Consider the following 20,894-nt stretch of genomic DNA (forward strand, 5'->3'; position numbering starts at 1 on the left):
GGTGATAGACTTGCCCTTGAAATTTGACGTCGGCGTAAATTCATGTTCAAATATTTTCTTAGATGCAGTAAACGATGTCATTTGAAATGCAGAATTGTATTTCTGATATTATTCAGAAAATTATTTGACTGGATGGAAGTGTCTTCTAGAAGATCCACAAAAAGTTGAGAAGGAGCTGGTAGTGCTTGCAATGTAACCTGACCGCCTGAGCAGCACATACCATTTGTTTCATTTGGAAATTTTAAACATCTACAGAAACGACAATTTGTGTTTAGCACACGAAATACGAGATAACCCACCTATACCTGGATATAACTCACTCAACAAGAACTCACAACTTCAATGGACTATGATACAACAAAACGTGACTTAAAATGATTCAAATAATCCTATCAGGTGGTACTATTAAGTTAGACATGGCCTGGACCAAACTTTGGTTGAAACATATCTAAGTTATCTAAGTTATATATATATATATATATATATATATATATATATATATATATATATATAGCTATATATGGAAAAGAATATCTGAAGGATATTTATTTAGAATTCGAAAACAGATTATGGCTGTTAAATGGTAAAGAACATTAGAGTAGTCTCTATTCTCCCTACTCCACTAGATTCAGCCTACTAACTTTAGCTAAAATACATTCAAATAAGCCAAAGTTAAATTCCTCACAATGAGGATGGATTTATGGCTTTGACATTTGTACTACCCCTTCCTCTAAATGTAAATAGAAAAAAATCTTGTTTGTCTCTATTGAACCAAATATAGAAGCCCCCTCCCCATTGATAATCTAAATAACAAAGTGAACTCAGTGATAAAAAATCTACAGATGGAGAAGGACCTTCTACTACCATGTTCTTAATGATAAAATTGACCTCTCTGTCTATATATCTACCCTCTTTGTAATGTTGGCAATTGAGATAAGTATAAAAATGTACATTGTCCATTTAATTAAAAAAAATCTATATGTGGCTGAAGATTGCTTTACATTTTTAAACTGATGTAATACTTAAATTGTTTAATAAAATGAAGTAGCAAGAAACGATTGTACTACACAACCTTGAATATCCTTGTTGCTTATTTTGATATATATCGAAAGTTTGGTCCAGGCCATGTATAACTTAATTGCACCACCTGATAGGATTATCTGAATCCTTTTAAGTCAAGTTTTGTGGTATCATGGTCCATTGAAGTAGTGAGTTCTTCTTGAATGAGTTAAATCCAGGTATAGGTGGCTTATCTCGTATTTCTTGGTGAAATTTGTCCAGATTCCGTTTAAAGGTGATGGGATCCTTTTCCTCTTTGATCAGTTTTGGGACAATGTCAAACAGGGTAGGGCTTGATGAGGAAAATAAAGTGTCGCAGTGTACCTATATGTTGTGATCCTGAATTGGGCAGGGGACGTATGACCCGTGTTCCCACACTTGGATGAACCTTGAAGCTATTGTCCAGGTTGTTTGGCCAATACTGGCGGTATATTCTCTACATCGTGCAAATGATGTACCGATCGCAACACGCTGAGAGAGTAGTTTCAAGGCTTTACGGCGGTCCCAGTAATCGAGATCAGTCATGCCTTTAATTATTTTAGTGAGTGTCCCCCGGGGGGCGATTCAATTTTCGAGATGTTTCGTTTTCTATGGGGAGACCACAGGCGGAAGCAATATTCGAGGTATGGCCGTACAAAGGAGGAAAAAAGTCGAATGATGACAACGTGTTCTCTGAACCGGAAGGTTCTTAAGATCCAGGAGCTCATCTTACGAGCTATAACAACCTTGTTGTTGATGTGGGCACTCCAACTGAGATTGTTATCAACAATTACTCTTAGGTTTCAGATATTATTAGATGCTATGGCTGTTTTAGTATAGTCTTTCTTCCAAAATACATCACCTAAAATGTTCCCTCGTTTATTTGCATTTTGTTTTGTCTGTATATAGATCAGACTGGGTCTTCTTTTTCATTGATGATTTGCTGGAGCTTAGTGTCATCAGCAAATATTTTCGTTTTGCAGTGTTTTACGACGCTGGAAATGTCGTTTATGTAGATTATAAAGAGGAGCGGGACCAAGACAGTCCCCTGAGGGACACCATTGGTGACTTTTGCTGGGCTTGAGTGGACTCCATCGACCACAACATGTTGTGTTCTATTCTCCAGGAAATACTCAATCCGGTGTAAAAGTTTCCCACGGATTCTAACATTTGCCAATTTTGAGAGTAAGATATTATGGCTAACCCTATCAAACGCTTTACTGAAGTCAAGATATATGACATCAGAGTTCGAATCTGTTCCCAAAGCTTTAAGTATATCCTCAATGTGGTGTAAGAGCTGTGTTAGACAGTCCCTGCCACAGCGAAAGCGATGCTGACTTGCATTCAGGACTTTGTGGATCTCCAGGAAGCCAGCTATCCTTGATCTTATCACTCTTACAAACACTTCAATGATGTGCGAGGTGAGTGAGATTGGGCGATAGTTGACCGTGAGCGATCTGTTTCCCTGTTTGAAAACCAGGATGACAGACTGGGATAGGAGCTGATTCGGTATATAACCTGAGCCTAAAGAATTTCTCCAGAGGTTGGTCAGATGGACAAGTTGGTGTCTACCTTCCTTCAGGAGATTAGCGGGGAACCTACCAGGACCTACAACAGAATAGTATTTGACCTCATTTATTGCTGCTACGATGTCTGAGGCAGGGAAGGTTATGTCCGAGATTTTATGTTGGGAATCACCTTCGTTTGATTCATTTACGTCAATATCAGTGGGATCACTAAAGACAGAGCAGTATTGTTTCTGCCATTTCTTAAGCATTGTATTGAGGAATGCGGTTATCATCGACCAAAGGCCCAATAGGTGAGACAAAACAGAACACTTTTGAGTTCTGTTTGATATTTTTGATTACCCAGTGTTCCTCTGCAGTTCTTTGATTTTCAATGGAGGCTTTCATGTCGGTCTGCAGATGAAGGTTTTCGAACTCCAGCATCTTCATTGTTGTTGAATATGGATGTTGTATGTGGGAGTATTTTAATTGGTTGATTTCTTTTATTGAGTCTTTTGATGCGCCTGATCAGGGTTTTTTTCTGTCTAGGGATCTGGTTTCTGTTTGTGTTAGTGGATTTCGTAGGAGCGTATTTTGAGCATGTATAGGTGACAATGCCATGCAGTCGCAATGTGAGTGGAACTGAGAGTGAAGGAAAAGTCGATGACTGCCAGATACTTTCTGATTGCTGCTCAGTCCGCTTTGTGGAAGTTTAGGTTGTCAAATAAGTGCAGTGGAGTGGGGTCGGCTGGTTTGGTTTTATATATGCTGGGAATTAAAATTACAGAGTATCATATTGTTGTCTGCGAGGAGACATTTTTCAACTGAAATACTGTGAACGGAATTAGATTGGTTGGTTAATATTAGATCCAAGATCGTTTTATTCTGTCTTCTGGGTTTCGAGTCAGGAAAAAATTATCCATTAAGTTAAAGAGTAATTCTGCTGCTGCTTTGTCTGATTTAGAGCATTTGCCTAACTTCAGAGAAATTGTGGCCAGTTTATAAGAAGGAGGTTAAAATCACCCATCACTCGTAAGTTTCCTGAGTTGGATTTTTGAAGGGAGGACTTTATTTTGTCGAGGCAATCTTCAAAGTAGTTTAGGGGTATTTGGGGAGGCCTGTAAAAACCAACAGAGATTATGTCTTTGGTCTTGTTGAATAGTGATATAGATTCACAATATCCATTAGAAAATATGCCCTTGGCATCAACTGAAAAGGTGTCATGGAGAAAGATGGCTGTCTCCACCTTATTTCGGTCTGTGCGATCTGCACAGATGATGGTGAAATCTTTTATTTTCGCCTCGGCATCCATACGTGTGCTGTTTAGGTGAGTTTCAGTAAGGATAAAGAAACGGAAGCAATGTGCCGTTTCGGCAAGCCAACTGTGTATGTATAGGATCTTCCACTTTTTGGCAATGAGTGATGACTGATGCCACGTACATTTAACGGGAATGCCGAGATAAGGGTAGTTTGATGTTTGCATTGTTCTAAGAGCCCAGTGTTATCTTTTATTTTGTTTAGAGGTAGCAATGAGGTTCGTTTTTGTATGGAGTTGTGTGTGTGTGTGCTTGTGTGTGTGTGTGTGTGTGTGTGTGTGTGTGTAATATTCTAGTTGGTGGTGGGTGGCTGTTCTTTGCGTTTTTCATAAATGGTTGCTGATAGCTCATTGGATCTTCTGACTTAGGTCAGCCTTCATATTTTCTAGATAAATTAGTAAAAAAGATTTCCTTCTTTGGTTTGCCACTTGGTCAGATTATGCATAGTTCATGTAAGTGTTATGGTTTTTCCATAGTTCTGTCTTTGTTGTTTGATTGTAAGAGGTGAAATATGGTTGTATTTCATCTTTGTTGTTGTCGTAGGTCTCCTCTGTTGCTGTTTATATTTATTTTTCGATCGTTTTGTGCCCTTCAGATGGTGGTGGTTGCATTTTGGGTTGAATTCTGTGTCACTAAGGATATATTCGTTTCTCCAGGTTGTAGAAATTTGTGTAAATTCATCCTCCGATGATAGTAAAATAGAATAGTAGAATCTAATGGTTCTGGGACTAAAAACAAGGACTGTTACTGCTGGTTTGAGTTGAAATCTGTCTCTTTGGCTACTGACTGGTCGGAGCTATGAAAAGTACGTCTTGCCACGTTGAATGCCAATATGTATATATATATACATACACATAAAATCAAAATAAGCAACAAAATATCAAGTAGTGACGCAGTACGACCGTTTCAAGTGGCTCCATTTAATTGAACAATACAATCATTACATCAATTTAAATACAGTGCCATCTTCAGCTGCTCAAATAAATAAGTAGAATTTTAACCAGTAGGGCATTTCAATATAATTGTTTTTCAAACATTTTAACAGATCAAGAAGATGGAAGAAATTCATGTTGCCTCTATTGCCTCTAATAACTTCCAAGAATCGCATGAAGCCTATTGGATTCATAGTGTTGTAAGGGATGGCAATTCATTTCTAATTCATTTATCTCTTTATCAACTACTAAATCTAAGACTAGAAGACTGTATATTTTGAAGAAAGGGCAAGAGTGAGTTGAGAGACTATGGCTAGGTATGATCATAAATATTATCATATGTATCCCATTTCCTCAGGGAGAAAAGAAGACATTAGGAGTAGACAATTGGATATAAAGTAAATGTCTATAAAAAAAAGGCTGGGTAGGGGAAGACTTTAAATCATAATGTTAATTACTAGCTAAAGGGACAAGATACTAAGAAACCTAAGATGTTAATACAGAGGAAATTTTATTTTGAGGCACTATGGGGGGGGGGTTATTTATAAACAATATTGTTATATTGTGTAACAAATAAAATTTAAGATTTTCAAAAATGACATCATAACCAAAATAGGTAAAATGTGTGTATATATCGATTATAAACATTTAAAAGTAAAGATTATACAGAATCTGTTTAATATTCATTCATTTACTTAAATAATTGCTTATTAGGAGGTTTCTATAAAGATTGCTTAGGGCATTACTTATGGGATAACTGGAAAGGTAAACATGCTATCTATTAATTTTAAGCTGTGAATATTATTCAAAATACGCCAATTGATTTTAATTTAACAAGGTCCTATACATGCATGTGTACACACACATACATACATATATATATATATTCATTGTTAATAAATAATACTGGAATGTCAGACGTTCAGGAGTATGAAAGGAGCCTTTGACATTGTCCCTTACTCATGAATGCTAGAAGCACTTCAACTTGCTAATGTTCCAGTGAACATAGTCAAGGCCAGAGCTGACCTTACTTTATCATGGCCACCATCTTGAAATTAGACATAAAGAGTGATTGTATTACCAGTGATAGAATACTGTATCGTGGAGGCATATTCCAAGGGGACAGCTTCTCTGTGATGTCGTTTATACTTTCTGTAAGCCCCTTGTCATCCACGTTAAGGAAGTCTGAAGGATAGCTCACTGGTTCACAAGGAAACAGAAATACCAAAAATTATGCACCGTTTCTTTGTGGATGACTAGAAAATATATGCCAAGACGATGCATGAAATGAAAAAGTGCCTTGACCTGGTTACAACATTCTCAAAGGATATGGGGCTGAAGTTTTGTGAGGATAAATGTTACTAAATGGTTGAGAAAAGAGGGAAAATATATCTTAGTATGGTACCTGTAACAAACTACGTGTCACTAAAGAGTATTACAAGCAAATAAAGAAAATTTAGACCTCGGAACACTCTTTATTCCACAAAATAGTGGCTCACAATGTGTTTGCTGTGACGGCACTCATACCAACATTTGGGCTGTTTCATTGGACGCTTAATGAAATCTGAGCTATTGATGTGAAAACCTGGTAGAGACTAACTAGCACACATAATTTCCATATCAACAGTGACGTAGACTGCCTCTATCTAAAACGAAAACAAGGTGACAGAGGCTTAACATCGAGCCAGGCTGCCTTTGAATGGCCCATCATATCTCTCCGGCAACATCTGTTAACCACCAAATGAAGTGCATTCCTTGATCAAGTTTGCATACATGAACATGATAACATCCTAATACATGGAGAGCAGCTTCTTGAGCAGCATTCCTTGTCAGATAACATTAAATACATGCCCAAAGATGTCGTACAACTGTACTACAATGTATTATTAAAGGACGAGCGTATATCAGCAGGCTCATTAGCCACAGAAAGCAAATGTTCTATTTCTGTGGCTTAGGGGTCTCTTACAGATATTTCTAGCAACGGCGGTCCTCCCTGCATCCTAGGTCACTTTTTAGAGACGGCGAATTATTTCGTTTTTGTTTCTAACTTGCGTCTAGCCTTCTTAATTATAAACACACAAACACACAGACACGCACAAACGCACACACACACACACACACACGCACACTCACACACACAATACCAAGAGTCCTCATGTAGAGCCTCCTTGAGAGTGATTATAGGAATGTTGGTCAACCATGGCTCAGATATAAGGGCAAGCTGTACAGTAACCTGTTAGAAATGAAGATAGCTCGCAACACATTTGAGTGAACGAACAGAATGGAGATTGGTTGTGTCAAAATGGTATTAAATACTTTGTTGCAACCAGCATTAACAAACTTTGTGCTGTAAGACAGTAAACGGCTGCAAATATACCACCTGCACTGACCTGTAATCCTCATACTTGCAAAATCTGATTTCCATGATGCTGATCACTACTCCGTGGAAGACAACCTTGTAGATGTGTTGGGGAAGACACTATAGTTTCAGTACATCAAGTGCTAAGTTTTTGCAATACCGTTCATGGATGGTAAACGCAGTAATATTTATCAATATCGATGTTAACTAAATAAAGTATTTAGCTACTGAGTTGTACAATGTATCTCAAAGGTATTTTACATCACATAGACTCCGATTAGTTGGAATGTACGAGTTCATGTCATGAAATCGAATATGATTTTACTGTCCTTTAAGCTTCATTTTTAAGTTACTATAAAACATCCGTGTTTTGTACCTAGTATGTCTTCCTTAGTGGATAAGAGGAAAAATATTATCCAATATATACACTATTTAAAGCGGGGAGCTGGCTGACTCGTTAGCACACCTGACGAAATACTTAGCGGCATTTCGTCCGACTGTGAGTTCTAAATTCATATTCTGCCGAGGTCCACTTTGCCTTTCATCATTTTGGGGTCAATAAAATAAGTACCAGTAGAAAACTAGGGACGATATTTCAGGCGTTGTGCTAAAGTCTGAAACCAATATATATACTTCATTTAAGATGTTATGATAACTTGATGGAGATGACTATGCAGAATCCTGTTGTTGAACACGGATACCAACCAATATGTATTTAAGTGACAACACGTGGCAGAAATAATATTTATCTAGTGATATATTAGGCAGACCAGATCATACTCCTGCCAGCCAGAAATCAAGTCTGTCTTGCATGCTCACACTTTCCGTTGCTTAACACAAGAACCATGGTTTGTCTTAGAAGTATTAATAGCTACGAATTACTTTATTTCAAATACAGAGGGGAGCGTTTGATGTAAGTGGCGGGGAGTTATGAGACGATTATGGTAAATAAAATAGGTGAGAAGTAGAAATGATAATGTACCGCTCACATATGTAAATGTCTTGAGCTCCATGCGTAAGAAGAAATCTCAATTAACCATAGTAGAAATATATTTAAATTACACATTTCGTTGTTTGTGTCGTGTTCATTTTTCAAGCTACATGAATACTCTGAGACTTTTCTACGCCTCCTCTATTTCAGTACCATATTTGTTTCACTTTCAATTGTTTACATATTGATGATTAGAAGTAATCTCTCACGTTTCTAACATAAGTATATCTATTTCTGTCAGGATCTCACGGAATTTGACAGCGAGTAAACGAATAATTCAAACCAAAGTAAACTGTGGGTAATTGTGGAAGGTAGGTGTAACACTTTTTAATAACGTAAAGTTAACCAAAAGAAATCTAGGTCTAAATACTATCGTTTTATAAAATGAAAAACAAAAATATGCATCGAAATATAATATTTCTTGTTAATTTACTCGGTTTTAGTTTGTAACTGTCAGATAATATTTGGTAACAGTAAGATTATAAATTCGATGCAGAGTCAGCATTTAAGTTAGGTTGTTACAATTTACGTTTACTCTCACGGCGAAAACGTGCATTTCATGAAATACATTGAATTGATTTATACATAGACGCTAAAGGGTAGGAAATAAAGTAGAATGTAATATATTCTATTTCCATTTAAAAGTTCCTTGCATGAATCGGATTACACGACTAAAATCACCAGCACCACCACCGCCATCACCAGCACCACCAGCACCACCACATATATAGTAACAGTTATTTGTAACTAATTAAGAAGGGGAAGTCATACACACTGCTTGTGCTTGCATGCACTTATAAGCAAACACACAAACTCACAAGCACAAATACAATTATACACATGTGCGTGTATGTATATATATATATATATATATATATATGTATGTATACACACACACACACACATATATATATAAATATACATACATACATACATGCATACATACATACATAGATACATACATACATACATACATACATATATATATATATTAGAACGAATGAGATAAATTCAAGATTGAGAGTTTACAGGACATTTATAAAGAACATTTACATCTTACAGTTGTTTGTGGGATATCATGGATATCATGGAGACGATGTGAGAAATATTTGAGTTCTAATTGTTGAAGAAAAGATAAGGAATATAGAGGAAAATAAGAGAATGAAAGTATAAATAAGATATATAAAGATATATACACCATTCCAGGAAAATGGTGTAAAAAGTGGTAGAAAAGGTAAAACAAGTTTCCTGTACATGGTGTGTAAGATCCAATAACAGTTCATACTTAGTCATTGTAAAACATTTATATACTTATAAACACTTCTCTGTTTTAATATCTCTAAGGTAAGATATTTTCCCTGAAGACGAAGGCTCGTCTCATCTTCTCTGAGGAAATTAATCTATAAACATTATTATGGATCGCTGGGTCCCCAGAAACAGCTGTCGGATTTCTAATAATTTTCTCTCCCCCTCCTTTAGTTTTCTGTATGATTTCTGGTCAGTGTAAGTTGGGCCAGTTTATATGTATACATGTATACATAGTTTGCATTTCATGTATATAATATACTTTATATGATGATCTGTCTAATTTGCTTATCCCCATATTTGCTTCTGTACCCGCTCAAATTTCTATCTCTGAGCACTACTAAGTATCATTCTATACGAAGAATATCTGAATCTCATCTCAGTCACTGTCCGTCTCTCTCTCTCTCTCTCTCTCTCTCCCCCTCTCTCTCTCTCTGCCACTCTCTTTCTCTCTCTATATATAGCTTTTTCCTTCGTTAATGTCCGTATGTGTAAATATATGTGTGTGCGTGCGTGTGTGTATACTAGCAGAGAGACACGTCGTTACCCGGGGATAAAATGGCATAGTTTGTCTTGTTTCACTTGTTTCGGTCACGTGAATATACCCATCCAGGAGCACAGGTTTTATTCTAAGAAATAGACTGCGTGATTTCTTTGTAAGCGTAGTACTTATTCTATCAGCGTGTTTTACCCAACGATTAAGTTACGGAGACGTAAACACAGCAACATCGGTTCTCAGGCGATGGTGGGGGTACAAACACAGACATACACACACACGTATACATACATTCACAACATATATATATATATATATATATATATATATATATATATATATATATATAATATATATATATATATATATACATATGTATACATAGTTGGAATTTACAGAAAAACAAAAGACGAAGACAGGTGTATAAATAACAAACAGATGTATTAGTTTAACGCTCGGGAAGGTAAGAAAGTATTTTACGTTTCAAGCTTACGCTCTTCAACAGAAAAGAAACGCAAGGAAATAAACAGAGAGAATTTTTAAAATCCTTAGGGGCTTAGCGATCAACAAGCGGCTGGCTTGACTGAGGTAGTGAGACAGGAGAGCTAGTAAAAGGGGGAGATAATAAAGTAATGGTGATCCCAAAACGAAGTTGCGCGAGCGTGGATGATGGTGTGTCTAATGGGAACTGGCCAGTGCTAGTGTATGCGGGGAGGTATGCATATACATACATATACATACATACATATATATATATATATATATATATTATATAGAGGGCAATTACACATAGATGCCGCACGCTAGGCGGGACTTTTAAAGTCAAAACTACCAAAATAAACAAATTGTACCGAATGCAATCCTCGAAGCGAGTCATTTAAAAAGAGAATTTAGTTACATATCACCTGTGATTTCGCAATCAATGCAGTATATGCATTTTATGTTCTTCAGTGCAACATATATATATATATATATATATGTATATATTTATACATATATATATATATATGTATATATATATATATACATATATACACACACATATATATATGCATATATACATACACACACAATATATATATATATATATATACATGATTATATACATATATATGCAAAATATATATATGTTTAAATTATAATATGTATAAACATATATATGTATATATATTATAAGGTTTGGAGATGATGTACAGATATTTTATATTAGAAGAAATGAGGTACTCAGAAAATCGGATGGTTTATATTTACAGATATTTATTTGTATATTACATGTTTTTATACATCATATAACTTAGATCATATATTAGCGCTTTCTCCCTTTCTAGTGGGGTTTTGAAATCGAACTGTTCGATTTGAAAACCCCACTAGAATGGGAGAATGATCTAAGTTATATGATGTATAAAAACATGTAATATACAAATAAATATCTGTAAATATAAACCATCCGATTTTCTAAGTACCTCATTTCTTCTAATATATATACATATAAATATATATATATACATACATACATACATACATATATATATATACATACATACATACATATATACATACATACATACATATATATATACATACATACATACATACTTATATATATATATATATATATATATATATATATGTATATATGTATATGTATATATAAGGTTAATCCAAACGGGAAAACAGAAAAAACAACAACACGTGGAACAATTACAGTATTATTATTATTAGGCGCTCAGGAAAATGGAAGAAGGAGGGTATGACGTTTTGAGCGGAGCTCTTCGTCGGAAACATAAGAGAAAGAAAGAATGATCCCGAGACGGGAAGACAGAGGAAAAAAATTGCAGGTCGTCTTCACGAGGTCACATATATATATATATATATATATATATATATATATACATATATATATATATATATATATATATATATATATATATATATATATATATATATATATATATATATATATATATTAGAACGAATGAGAGAAATCAAGGCTGAGCGGAGTTTACAGGACATTTATAAAGAACATTACGTCTTACAGTTGTTCTGGGATATCATGGATATCCCTTCATCAGAGACGGTGTGAGAAAATATTGGAGTTCTAATTGTTGTAGAAAAGATAAGGAATATAGATGAAAATAAGAGAATAAAAGTATAAATAATATATATAAAGATCTTAAAATTTCAAACAATCTTACTTTTACATGGGGTAAGACGGCCTTTGGCAGCAACTATACCTTGAATTCTACGGGGTATGGACTCGTACAACTTATGAGTTGTTCCCAAAGGAATTTTTGTCCATTCATCAGATAAAATATTCTCCGTGTTTTTAATGGTGATGCTAGAAGATATCGACTCCTTACATAAATGTTCAATAATATTGAGAGCTAGAGACTGTGGTGGCCAGATAAGATGTTCAATTTCACTAGAATGTTCCTCGTGCCATTCAGTAACAATTTTAGCTGTGTGAATTGGTGCATTATACTGAAATTGGTGCATTATCCTGAAATATTGCGTTTCCCTCCGGAAACAGTTACGCAAATATAGTCACGTGTATTAATTCTGCCATGATGGGAAACCATTGGGGCGGTGGATTTCCAAGTATAGCTACCACCCGCAGATCATCACAGATCCTCCTCCATGTTTAACAGTTGGAAGGCAGTCTGGGGCAAACGCTTGTTTTGGCTTTCTCCACACATATACTCGGCCGATGGTCGGAAATAATATAAAGGATGACTCTTCCGAGAAAATAACATTCTTCCACTGCTCTAGGGACCAATTCTGAAGGTTTTTACTCCATTCTAAACGCTTAGCAATATTTGCTTTCGAAAGTAGTGGTTTTCTGATTGCACCCTCCTAAGAAATCCGGCTTTGTGTACCTCCCGGCGAACGGTTTTTGTGGAAAATGGGTTCTCAAGGTGGTCACTAAGCTCTGCAGTAATTTTTGGAGCTGAACTTTTGTGATCCTTTCTAACAATACGCATAAGAATCCGACGTTCCATATCTGAAAGTTTTGGTTTCCTTTCGTAGTTTTGTTTCTAGGAGGAGGTTTTTCACTCTTTTTCGAAGGTTGCCATTACTTTCGAGACAGTACTTCTTGATAAATAAAAATTTCCGCTGTTTTCGTTACCCTAGCAGCTGCCATACGTGCACCAACAATTTGACCTCTTTGAAAACTGGTATATCGGTTATTTTAATGAATTTTAATTACCTTTTTCTTATGATATCAGATAAGTAACAGTAATTTTAGCGAGATATGTTCAGCAACACGAATAATAAAAAAAAAAAACAAGCGTATTTCCACATTATGAAGCTATGATGATAAGCGGTTCCATTATTTTGGCCAACACCTGTATATGTATATATATATATATTATATATATATATATATATATATATATATATATATATATATATATATATATATATATATATATTATATATTATATATATATATAGACATATATATACACAATATATGTATATATATATATATATATATATATATATATATCAGTAATGCAATACAAAGTATCGCCTTCCAGTAAAAAGTAGCCTGGAGGTAAGACGTTTTTTTGCTCTAGTTTGTTGCACACACGCATTTTTGCTAATACATACGCGGTGAAGCTACACATTAGCGTCGTATTTTTACGTTCGCTATTTCCAGTAAATATCGGTACTTAGTTGTGCCATTTATTTACTAATTTGTATATATATATATATATATATATATATATATATATATATATATATATTTATATACACACATATCTATGTATATATACTTCTGTACATATATATGTATATATACATATATACATATACATCTATACGTATACATGTATATGTATAGATGTATATGTATATATACATAACTTAAAATATTTTAGAAAGGTTTTGGCTAGTGTTGGCCCCGGCCATCTCTAACTTAATAGCACCACCTAGTGAAGTATTTCAATTCGGGATTTGGGCACCAAGGTCCATTTGAACAGAGAGTTATTGTTTGCGGAGACATATCCGGGTGTGGGTGATTTGTCCGGGACTGTTTGAAGGAATTTGTCCAAAGAATTCTTGAATTTTGTGTGGTCAGTTTCTGTTTTGACGTGTCCTGGTGTTGAAGAGAGCGGGTCGAATTGAAGTGAAATAATTGTGCCGTATTGTTGTTATGAGATGCGATTTAGATTTTTTTTGTGGACGGATGGCACGGAGTCCAAGTCTTGGATGTTTTTGAAGGTAATGCCAACATCATTTGGACAGTGCTGATGGAATATTTTCCACATCATACAGATAATATAGCATTCGTTGGAGTGAATAAAGTTTCAGCTTTTCTAATCGACCCCAGTAGTCGAGGTCTGACATGCCATCTATCTCTTTCGTGATTGACCTTTGGGGAGCTTCAATTTTCATATTTTGTTTTGTGTAGGGAGACCACAGTTTACAGCAGTATTGAAGCTGGGGTCGGGCAAAAGTGGAGAAGAGAAGGATAATGGTATTGGAATCTCTCGACTGGAAGGTTCTGAGAATCCAGGAACACATTCTGCGAGCCATGTCAACTTTGCTGCTTATATGTGTAGCCCAGCTTATGTTGCTGTCCACAGTTACTCCCAAGTCTCAGTAGTTGTTAGATGCCATGAGAAGTTCATCAGAAGGAAGGGAGTATGGGAGTTTCAGAGCGTCCTTCTTTCCAAAGTGGATCAGTTCGTATTTGTCTTCGTTTAACAACATGTTCTTTTCTGCCCATTGGACAAAAGCCAGTAGGTCTGACTGAAGGCCTATCCTGTCATCCACACCATTGATGACCTTCTGGAGCTTGGAATCATCAGCGAATATTCTGATGTTACTGTGTTTGATGATATCAGTAATGTCATCAATGTAGATGATGAAGACAAGTGGGCCCTACACAGTGCCTTGTGGGACACCACTACTGACTTTGCCTGGGCTGGATTTGATTCCTTTGACTACAACATTTTGGGTTCTTTTTGACAGGAAACACTTGATCCGCTGCAGCAGCTTTCCAGTGACACCAATATTGGACAGCTTTCTCAAAAGGATCTCATGATCAACCCTGTCAAAGCCCTTGCTGAAATCAAGGTAGATAACATCAGTGTTGGAACCCTCTCCCAAGGCTCTCAAAATGTCATAGAAATGATGCAGTAGCTGCGTCAGGCAATCCCTTCTATTACAGAATCCATGCTGGTTGGCGTTCAGCATATTATGACTCTCAAGGAAGTGAGTCATTCGCGATCTCACCACTCTCTCAAATACCTTAATGATATGAGTGGTGAGTGAGATTGGACGGTAATTCACGGCAAGGGATTTGTTTCTTTTTTCGAAAACTGCGACAACAGACTGGGATAGCAGGTTTTCTGGTATATATCCAGCATCCAGTGAGTTCCGCCACAGATTGGCTAGAGGGGGTGCAAGTTGGTGTCGACATCTTCAAGACACAAGCAGGGAACCTATCGGGACTTACTGCTGAATTATGCTTGATTTCCTTTATTGCTGCTAAGACATCAGGGGAGCCAAAGTTATGTCCGATAAAGTGTACTGGGGAGTAACATCACTGATACTGCCCAGATCAGCCATATCAGGATTGATGAAAACAGAGCAGTATTGTTTCTGCAGCATCTCTCCCATGGTTTAGGCATTGTCTTGAAGAGTACCATTTTCATCAATCAGTGGGCCAACAGTAGAGCCAGTGACTTTGTGTTTTTTTGCAAATGAAAAGAATACTTTGGGATTAAGTTTGATCTTCTCAATGGCCCAGGCCTCTTCAGCTCTTCTCTGACTATTGATGGTAGACATCATGTTGTTTTGGAGGTTATGTTTTGTTAATCTCTAGTGACATGATGGAAGTCAGGTTGGTGTGTTGCTGTGGACAGTATTTCAGCTTGTTTATTTTTTTGTTAATTCTTTTAATTTTTCTGATGAGAGTTTTTCTATTTCTAGGGATTCTGCACTTAGATTTGTTTGCAGATTTTAATGGGGTGTGTTTTGCACATATGTTTGTAATGGTGTCTACAAATGATTGCCAGGACATTTTGATGTTAGTGGGTGTGTATGTGTGCGTCAAGGACCAGTCGACGTGTGCAAGATCATTACTGATCGCTTCCCAGTTTGCGTTGCGGAAATCCATAGTGTTAAATGGATGGACAGGAGGGATGACGTTTGTTTTGCATTTTGGCCAGTGAAATCTTAGATCACAGAGAACCATGTCATGATCAGAGACCAGAGTTTTCTCCACTGCAATATTGTGGATAGTGTCAGTGTGATTGCTGAAAATTAGGCCTAGGACGTTTTTGTGACATCTCGTTGGTTCGAGCACCAGTTGGGACAGGAAGAAATCATCCATGAATTCAAGAAGCGATTCCAATACCTCCCTGTCAGGGGTTGAGACAGAAGAACCTGGCGGCAGACTGCTTGTAGACCAGTCAACCCCGGGGAGATTGAAGCCCCCCCCCCCATCATTAAGATGTTGTCAGGTTGACACTGCTGGATGAAGCACTTTATGTTGTTGAGGCATTCCTTGAAGTATGGTAGAGGCGTTTGGAGTGGTCACAGAGCCCAACAACTATTAAGTTGGTTTGACTGAATACAGCGACTGCTTCGCAGTATCCATTAGAAAATATGTTCGTAGCCTCTGTCGCGAAAGAATCATGAACATAAATGGCAGTCCCACCCCTTCTTCTGCCAGCACGATCAGAACGAATGGCTTTGAAATTTTTAAGTTTCACCTCGGCTTCCAAGTGGAGGTTACTAAGATGGGTTTCAGGGAGGACGAAGAAAGGGATGTGGTTTGGAGGGGCATCAACCAAGTCCTCAGGGAATTTTATCTTCCATTTTTATCTTCCATTGGTGGAAGGGCTGATAACTTGGGCGTTAAGCAAAAATGTTGAAGCGAGAGAGGATGGTTTTAATTGTTTTGGTGTTTTGTTTATTTCTTTGCTTTTTAATGGCATGCGCAGTGTGGTGGTAGTGGTGGATGGTGGTGGGTGATAGCTCCGATGATTTTTTTCCAGTTCTTTTGCTAGATTCATTATAGCTAAAAAAGAGGAATAAGTTTCCTGTGTAGGGAACAGTAGGTGTCTGTGGTTGTGGTTATTTTTATATGAGTGATTATTTTTATATGAGTGATTATTAGTCATAGGTATTTTTTGCTTTTATTTTTATTATTATTTGTCCGACGATTCTCCGGGAGATGGGTAAAGGGACAATCCCTGTGCAGACACAATCTGTCTCGCTGGGAATAGCGGCAGATTTGGGGATTCCTTGTTTGAGATATTGGTGGTTGTGGTGGTGTTGTAATAGAGTATTTATTATGGTGGTGGCTGTTGTAGTTTGTGGGGTTAGAACGTTTTGTCCTTAGTAAATGGGTGAATCTGCAGTCTCTATCAGTGCATAATCTATAGCAGAGAGAATAGCGGCAAATGATGGGGTTTCGAGTGGGTGTGTTGGTGCGGGTGTGAGTTGTGGAAGGTATAAATGATAGTTTGTTGAGGTTTTGGCGACATTTGTGACCTGTGGGAGGTGGAGTTCTTGAAAAAGTAGTATGAGGTAGATTCCTTGAGGTAGAAGTAGTAGTAGTAGTAGTAAGCAGAGGAGCTGATGTTTACAGTGATGATGATTGAGCTACTGGGGCAGTGAAAGGTGGTGCTTCCTGCTGTGAGACCCTGGTAACTGGGGGGGGGGGGGTCAATCGTTTCGTTTAAGAAACAAGCCATTGTAGATGAATCAAGAAGTCTCATACTGTTGTTGTTGTTGCCGCTGAGGTTGTTGTTGATGCTGCTGAAGTTGTTGTTGTTGTTGTTGCTGTAGCTGTTGTCGTTGTTGTTGTTGTTGATGCTGCTGAAGTTGCTGTTGTTGCGCCGGTGTTGCGTTCGAAGAGAAAACATATCTCAGTTTATCCAAAGTGTTTATTGATTAATTTAAAAGCAACTTCGATTTGCTTTAATTTATTTTATATCTGCTGTTCAGATCGAGATCGCAAAAGGTGAACTGTCCACTTCGAGCATCCGAAACTCGGAGTTGTATCATGACTACCGAATAATTGTCACATATGACATTTATATATATATATATATATATATATATATATATATATATGTTGCCTCCGAAACACGCATTGAGTCGAAACATGGGCAGCTGATGAAGGGGAATATTCCTTGTATTGTTTTTCGTTGTTAAAAAAAGTCCGTTTTCTTGTTTGATTTTATGTTTTCATTTCTCGTTGTGTTCTACGTTTATTTGTGGTGTCCTGTAGTCATATATGCATGTATATATACATATAGATGCTAGCAGAAACGTTAGCACACCGGGCGAAATGTTTAGCGGTATTTCGGCTGCCGTTACGTTGGCAGTTCAAATTCCGCCGAGGTCGACTTTGCCTTTCATTCTTTCGGGGTCGATAAATTAAGTACCAGTTACACACTGGGGTCGATGTAATCGACTTAATACCTATGTCTGTCCTTGTTTCTCTCCTCTATGCTTAGCCCCTTTTGTAAGTTTATATATATATATGTGTGTATATATATATACATATATATATATATACATAATATATATATATATAAATTAATAAATAAAATATATGCATACATACATACATATATGTACGTACCTACATTAGAAAAATGCCTTGGGGCAAAGAGAGAGAAAGCCTATATATATTTATGTATATATATATATATATATGAAAAAAGGAAAGGAAGAAAATGCTGACAAAATAATTTAAGTAAGGGAGAGTGTAATTAATTAGGTGAAAGTTCTTTTTACCGGTTGCGCATTTGTTATGCTTATCAAAAGATATTTTGAGTGAGATAGAGTTCCTTTCTGTAAATAATCAATCAGAAAGGAACTCTATCTCACTCAAAATATCTTTTGATAAGCATAACAAATGCGCAACCGGTAAAAAGAACTTTCACCTAATTAAACACACTCTCCTTTAATTAAATTATTTTGTCAGCATTTTCTTCATTTCCTTTTTTATATATATATATGTATATATATATATATAATATATATATATATATATATATATATATATATATATATGTGTGTGTGGTGTGTGTGTGTGTATGTATTTATGTATATATGTAAATATTGTTCTCTGGACCGGAAAGTTCTTAAGATCCAGGAACTCATCCTACGAGCTATATCGACCTTCTTGTTGATGTGTGCACTCCAACTGAGATCTTCATCAACAATTACACCCAGGTCTCTGATATTGTTAGAGGCTGTGAGCGGTTCCCCTGAAGGAAGAGAGTATGGCTGTTCTAGTGAGGAATTTCTTCCAAAATGCATTAGCTCAAATTTTCCCTCGTTCAGTTGCATTTTGTTTCTGTCTGCCCATTGACTCACAGCATATAGATCAGACTGGAGTTGAGTTCGGTCTGCTTCTTCATTGACGATTTGCTGGAGCTTAGTGTCATCAGCAAATATTTTCACTTTGCAGTAATGTACGACACTGGAAAGGTCGTTTATGTAAATTATGAAGAGTAATGGACCCAAGACAGTCCCCTGAGGGACACCGCTGGTGACTTTTGCTGGGCTTGAGTGGACTCCATCAACTACAACATGTTGTATTCTATTCGCCAGGAAATACTTAATCCAGTGTAGAACTTTTCCACGGATTCCAGCATTTGCCAATTTTGAGAGTAGGATATTATGGTCTACCCTGTCGAACGCTTTACTGAAGTCAAGATATATGACGGCAGAGTTCGAATCTGTTCCCAAGGCTTTGAGTACATCTTCAATGTGGTGTAAGAGCTGTGTTAGACAGTCCCTGCCACGGCGAAAGCCATGCTGATTTGCATTTAGGAGTGTGTGGGTCTCCAGAAAGTCAGCTATCCTTGATCTTAACACTCTTTCAAACACTTTAAGGATGTGGGAAGTGAGTGAGATTGGGCGATAGTTGAGTGCGAGGGATCTGTTTCCTTGTTTGAAAACCAGGATGACTGACTGGGATAGAAACTGTTTCGGTATATAACCTGCGTCTAACGAATTTCTCCAGAGGTTGGTCAGAGGGACTGCAAGTTGGTGTCTACATTCCTTCAGGAGACTAGCGGGGAATCTATCAGGGCCTACAGCAGAGTAGTATTTGACCTCATTTATTGCTGCTACGATGTCAGTGACAGTGAAGGTTATGTCTGAAATTTTGTTGGGAGTCAACTTCGTTCGCTTCTCTGACGTCGATATCAGTGGGAACACTAAAGACAGAGCAGTATTGTTTCTGCAGTATTTCTGCCATTTCTTTAGCATCGTGTTGGGGAATGCCGTTATCATCAATCAATGGCCCAATGGGTGAGACAGTGGTTCTATGCTTATTTGCATAAGAATAGAACACTTTTGGGTTCTGTTTGATGTTTTTGATTAACCACTGTTCCTCCACAGCTCTTTGATTTTCAATGGAGTTTTTCCAGCTCTAGCCTTTTCATTGTTGTTGAATGTGGATGTTGTGTGTGGGAATATTTTAATTGGTTGATTTTTTTGTTGAGCCTTTTGATGCGCCTGATGAGTGTTTTTCTTCTTTTTAGGGAGCCGGTTTCTGTTTGTGTTAGTAGATATATATGTAAATATATATGTATATGTATATAAATATATAAACGTATGTGTATATATTTATGTACATATATATATATACGTATGTGTATATATTTATGTACATATATATATATATATATATATATATATATATATATATATATATATATATATACATATATATATATATACATAAATATATGTATATGTATGTGAAGGCGCGTGGTTCAGTGGTTGTGAGCTCGAATCCCGACCGGGCTGAGTGTTGTGTTCTTGAGTAAGACGCTTTACTTCACGTTGCTCTAGTTCACTCAGCTGTAGAAATGAGTTGCGACGTCAATGGTGCCAAGCTGTATCGGCCCTTGCCTTTCCCTTGGATAACAATGGTGACGTGGTGAGGGGAGGCCGGTATGCAT

This window comes from Octopus sinensis, linkage group LG5 (genome assembly GCF_006345805.1).
Source record: "Octopus sinensis linkage group LG5, ASM634580v1, whole genome shotgun sequence".
In the NCBI taxonomy this organism is placed as follows: Eukaryota; Metazoa; Mollusca; class Cephalopoda; order Octopoda; family Octopodidae; genus Octopus; species Octopus sinensis.